This window comes from Helianthus annuus, chromosome 4 (genome assembly GCF_002127325.2).
Source record: "Helianthus annuus cultivar XRQ/B chromosome 4, HanXRQr2.0-SUNRISE, whole genome shotgun sequence".
Classification (NCBI taxonomy): domain Eukaryota; kingdom Viridiplantae; phylum Streptophyta; class Magnoliopsida; order Asterales; family Asteraceae; genus Helianthus; species Helianthus annuus.
In genome coordinates this window covers 50,133,524-50,139,791 of record NC_035436.2, presented here as the reverse complement: position 1 = coordinate 50,139,791, position 6,268 = coordinate 50,133,524, and the positions used below count along the sequence as shown (strand labels likewise).

The 6,268-nt window shown below is 32.0% G+C and overlaps 1 long non-coding RNA gene across 1 annotated transcript; it reads right to left on the bottom strand.

Moving 5' to 3' along the window:
• Positions 1-2,275: 2,275 nt before the first annotated feature.
• Positions 2,276-5,025, bottom strand: LOC110936342. The gene is made up of 2 exons (XR_002589923.2): positions 4,871-5,025; positions 2,276-2,552 (listed from the first exon to the last, which is right to left on the bottom strand). It is a non-coding gene; the product is annotated as an uncharacterized LOC110936342 (long non-coding RNA).
• Between the last annotated feature and the right edge of the window lie 1,243 nt (positions 5,026-6,268).

Genomic DNA, 6,268 nt, shown 5'->3' with positions numbered 1-6,268 from the left:
CTACCCCCGGACCCCCGCCAAGAACGTAAAACGCAATGACTAAATAAAAAACCCAGATCGTAAAAATGAAATTAAAGAATTTATTACATGGATCGATGCCGATTTCTTTAACTATTGACGAAATTTAAATGATAGAAACACTTATCAGCGATCGAATCGAACGGATCGAGTGATTATCTTCAAAATCACGGGAAAAACGAGATTTTGAATGAAATTAAACAGGGTTTTCTTCAAAAAAAGCAAAAACCTTAAGAACACGTTGATCGGGTGTTTGAATTATTGATTGATAATGAAAATCGCACTACAATGTAGTGATTATTGAGATAGTAAGTGAAGAAAAGGTTGAATATGGTGGGTTTTGAAAATGGTGGGTTTTGAAGTTACTGGGGAGAAGAAGGAAGAAGAAAGGATAGGATTGACTAAAATACCCTTTCTCTTTATTTTAAATTTTGTCACATGTCATAATCCTATTGCTTTCTATCCTTCCTAGCCAAAATAAACTTCCTATTTGATCCTCACCCTTTAAATACAAATATAATCTTCTTCATAACTATTTATAATCACTTCTGCTTTCAAAATAATAAAAACTCGTAGACGTCATTATTAAAAGGTAAGTTAGGTTTAAGTCCCGTACAACAGGCTTTTTTTGTGTACGAAGTGTAGGAGGCAATCTTAACCATCCATTTCCAAAATAAATGGTTTTAGATGACACGTTACCAATGTTGTAAATAACATGGTTCTACATTAATTTAAAAAATGAATGAGTAAAATGCCAAAATGGTCCCTGAGTTTATGCAACTTTAGTCCAAAAATGAAACATTTTGTAACTGGTCCCTAATGTTTCATTTTTGTTGCCATTTTCATCCAATTAACAAATTGGATCCGAATTTTCTGTTAACTTTTCTCATTTTGTCGTTTTCGTCGTTTAATTAAAATACATTATGACAAAAAAAAATGATGATTATACCATTCATTAAATGAGAAAAACGACAAAAATGACAACAAAAATGAAACCCCAAAGACGTAGATACAAAAGGTTTCATTTTTGGACTGAAATGGCAAAATGGCCTAAACTCAAAGACCATTTTGGCATTTTACTCAAAACAAATAGAAAACGTGTATTATGATCTTTTCTCCATTAAACGACTTCCATTGATTTTCAAACAGCTATAACTTTTTTCATACGATAATATTTTTTAATTAACGAGCATTTAATTCTCTTTAATTTGAGTATTCTATTGCTATAGTTTTCTTAATTTAAAAAAATTACTTTATAAGCTATAAAGTTACGTGATTATGTTTTTTTAATGTTAAATTTGGATCACTGACGGACCATTAGAGTATAATCGTGCTACCGTGCTATCAACGAAACTACCCGATCATATCCATCTTCATTAGGAAATAATGCCTATACACCAATTCAGGTGTAAACCCAATAAATGTAGGAAAAAACCCCCTTGTAGGAATCGAACCAGGACCTAATGGTCCCTAAGCTTTATCCCACACCCAAGATGCCACTAGGCTATAATGTCATGGGCGTTACGTGATTATGTTCTAGTACATAATTACAATGAATACCCAAATCACGTACCATATCTGCAAGTAATAACAAATTTTCAATGTAAACACTACATCTATAATCACGTACCAAATGATCCATTGACGGACCATTAGAGTATAATCGTGCTACCGTGCTACCAGCGAAACCACCCGATCATATCCATCTTCATTAGGAAATAATGCCTATACACCAATTCAGGTGTAAACCCAATATATGTAGGAAAAACCCCCTTGTAGGAATCGAACTAGGACCTAATGGTCCCTAAGCTTTATCCCACACCCAAGATGCGACTAGGCTATAATTTCATGGGCCTTACGTGATTATGTTCTAGTACATAATTACAATGAATACCCAAATCACGTACCATATCTGCAAGTAATAACAAATTTTCAATGTAAACACTACATCTATAATCACGTACCAAATGATCCATGAATGCCTAAACCACGTACCAGATACCAAGGTTGGAGAACTCGTTAGTCGCTAGTCGGCCGGTGAGGTGGGGACTAGCGACTACTAGGGATTACTCGGGATTAATCGGATCGGGTATTTTATATGTATATTTTTTTATTTTTATAAATATGTATATATCTACTCACACATCCATATCAAACACTGTAATCGGCCAACTGTAATCCGCATATTATTCATATAATCAGTCCACTCAAACACTATAATCACTATAATAAAAAAAATCAGCCAACTGTAAGTCTGTAACAAACTGAAACTTAGTTATCATTAACATCAACTTATAATCACTTAATCAGTCCAATCAAACAATAATTAAACATTTAAACAACAATCACAACATATTATTCGATAATGTTTAACAATTACATCATAGAATTAGTCATTTAGTCCAATAAATTACCTGTTGCTGATGTCGCCGGAGAAGGAAGCAGGGCCGCCGGAGAAGGAAGCCGCCGCTGTCGCTGATGTCGCTGGTCACTTTTGTAGAGATTTTAGGGCAGGAATTGCTGATATTATGTCGCTGATAAGTGATAACAGTGATTTTAGGGCATAAGTCTAAAGAAAATGGGCTTTTTTTTCATTTTGGACCACTTTTGTAAACAATTTAGATGGGTCGACTTGGGCCGACTAGGCCGACTTGGGCCGACTAGCAGCGATTAGTACCGGCTTTGACCGACTAGCGATTTTTTCACTGATTAGTAAAAAATTACTCAGTAGATGGCCGACTAGCGACTAGTCGCCGATTAATCGCCGACTAGTCGCGATTTTTGCAACACTGCCAGATACTCAATGTATACCTAAATCTAGAATCACATACCACATGTTTAAAAGCAGTAACAAATACTAATGTAATAATCACGTACAATGTGTGCAAATCAGTAAAAAAATCCTCAATATAACACTACATCTATGATCACGTAATGACTTATATTATAGATCTAATCACGTAATAGCATAAAAACAATTAAGTTCTCATTATATTAAATATATAATCACATAATAAGCATGACTTTAGTAAAAAAAAAAACATTATACATTCAAAAAACTATAATAACGTAGTTATTTACTGATACATAATCATGTGACATTACACTTGTTACACATGGTATGATTGTAGATGTGGGGTCACATTGAGCATCTGTCTGCTTGCACATATGGTACGTAAATACGTAATGGAACATAATTATGTAACGTTACACAAATCATGTAACTTTATAGGTTGTAAAATAAAATTGTAAAAAATTAAGAAAATTATAGCAATAGCAAGTTAAAGAGAATGAATGCTCATTAATACGGTGTGATTTTTTTTTAAAATATTATCTAATGAAAAAGTTATAGATATTTGAAAATTGAGAATGAAATATGTTTAAGGAAGAAAGAACCATAATACCCTTTTCTCTTTAAATTGAAAAAGTCACTTTGTCATACCCAAATTGTCACATACACTTAGTATAAAAATGTTTTCTTTTCTTTTACTTGATCCATTACCATTTATAAAACATAAAAATAAATTATAATTCAGACATTTTTATTCTACTTTTGTCTAAAAATATATTGTAAACTAGTCGTAATAAATCAAATATATCAATACTAAATCAAACTATATTTGTAGAATCCTATATTATATTGTTTGGGGGGAGAGGTTTTTAAATACATTTCTTATAGTATATTAACTTTTATTAGTTATGAATTTTATCACCCAAGAATACGATAAATTTAAAACTAAAAATTAGCGACTAAGTAGATTGTTGTATTACTCAAGGAAAAAGAAAAACATAAATAACAAAATGTTTCGGGTATGATTTAGTTAAACACGTAGATATATATTTTGAGTAATCATATCGGGTATGACTTAACACCATACCCGCTCGTACTAGGGAAAACATTTTAAACGAATGATATACCGGATCTCATACTCATGTAGCCATTCAATTACCCATCCTAAACATTTTGGATTTTCACGTTGTGTGACATGTTAGGTTGACATCCCTAGCTAGGCAGTGAATATGTAAAAATTTGTGTAAGCTTGTTGCTCATACAAGCTGATGTTGTAAATCACAAATATTAATATGCTATATTTCTCTAATTTCCATCCATGAAAACAAGATTCAAGTGAACCTTGATCAGTGGCGGATTCAGGAATTTTTTCCACTGGGTTCACTTTTGTAGATACTCCAATTTCATATGACTGGACATAAAAAATTTCGGATCGGTTCGACAATTCGAGTTTTCATCTTTTGAAAATGTTGCATTACACTCTCTACGGAAACGTTGCCTAAATACCAAATTCAAGTTTCAATGTGTTACAATTTAACATCACTAATAAAAACATCAACAAAATTTGAAACAATTCAAGTTGATTATAACAATTTAAAACATCAAAACAAATTATTTAGGGCAGACTTGACAACTAAGCCGTTTACAGCAAACGAAGTTTGCAAGAGAATCATCAGCATAAAAGGCTTGGTACAGACATATACCCTCTTAAACCACTCTTTAGACATGGTGGTTTTCAGGTTATTTTATTTTTGATATTGTAATGGTTTTTAGTGGTATTTATACACAAGGTCTTTCTCTGAATGTTTAAAAAGTATGTCTTTCAGCATGTCATTATATCAAAAGAACTAGTCCTCTATTTCAGTATGTGTAAATGCTGTCTTAATTTGGGATAAATGATTTATATTGGATGAAATTATGTGATGAAATATGTTGATAACAATTGTTGATTTTAGATTTGGCCTATATTTTGATGTCAATATTTGATCAAACTATATGAAATTTGACTCCCAAAGTACAATAAAACATCAAAAAATCAAAACAAATTAAAAGTTAACACACCTGTGAGGAGGACGGCTGGAGGAGGTCGGCCGGAGGAGGAGGGTGAGGTCTGAGGTGAGGGTGGAGGCGCTTGTTCATTTGTTGGATACCTGAGTCTGCTGTTGTTGTTCTGCGCTTTGTTTTGATGTAACCCTAAATGGGTTGTCCATTAAAGAAAAAAATAAAAATAGAAATTAGAAAAAAAAAACCGAACAAAAAATTACTAATACGGGATTCGAACCCGGGTGCCAAGGGAAGAAGAACACGGATTAACCAGTGGACTACCAAATCTTTTTGTTTATGGGTTCACTATATATTTTACTTATGGGTTCCTTTTCAGTTTGTTATATATATTTGCATTAAAATTTAAAAACCGAATGGGTTCCTTGGAACCCGATGGTTGTTCATAAGTCCGCCCCTGACCTTGATCAGACGATCTTTACAGTCTGGATATAAATATATGAAATAAAAAACTAAACATGTGGAACAAAATGTTTTATTATTTGGAATTTTAAGGTAAGCAATAGTGAAACAAAACCAAACAAAAAAAATAATGTTTTCTTAGAAAAAGAATATGAATAAAACTAAAATTGGAAAGAATAAATGAGGAAAAGTAACGAAGACAGGCATAAAGATCCAAGAACTACGCAAAGAATCACGCTTGCAACTCTGATCATTATCCTCTAGTAATTAATTACTGTTTCTAAATCACTAAATTTTAGGATTTAAAAATTTTATGTTTCTTATATTTATGTGTATTATATATACATAAAAAAACCATATATTTTATCTACAGACAACCTATATACATGTAAGTAATTTTACCTATAGATAACCTAGCTTACATAACAACTGGAAAATTTTCATTTTTTGTTTTGTATTCTGTTGTGGGAAACAATAAATCTTACATTTGTAATATTTTCATTTATTTTTTTTAGGTTTTTAAGATTGAAAAATGGGTGATTCATTTTGTTCTGCATATTTTCATAATATTTAGTTTTCTTCATAGAACTTTCTTATATTTTATAATAGGATAACTTTACCCCTATACTCATAAATGATTCTTTATATGTAAATGGGCCTATGTAAAGAAAAAACTTTTTATTTAACCGCGATAATACTGTGCGAATCCCGCCGGTACCACAGGCCTTCGGGTATCCAAAAAGATTTGATAATATCGTTGTTGGTGCCGAAGATTAGGGGTGTTCATGGGTCGGCTTTGGCTAAAAACCATAACCATAATCGATCAGTTATGGCAGTTTTGATTAATCAGTTTCGAAGGTTATAACAGGTTGGTTATGGGTGGTTAACCATGGATTAAGATCTAGCTAAAAATAGGTTAGTTCTTTTTAACTTGTAATAAATTGTTATTACATATGTAACTTTTTAACAAAATCACTTAGGGTATACGGGGTGTAA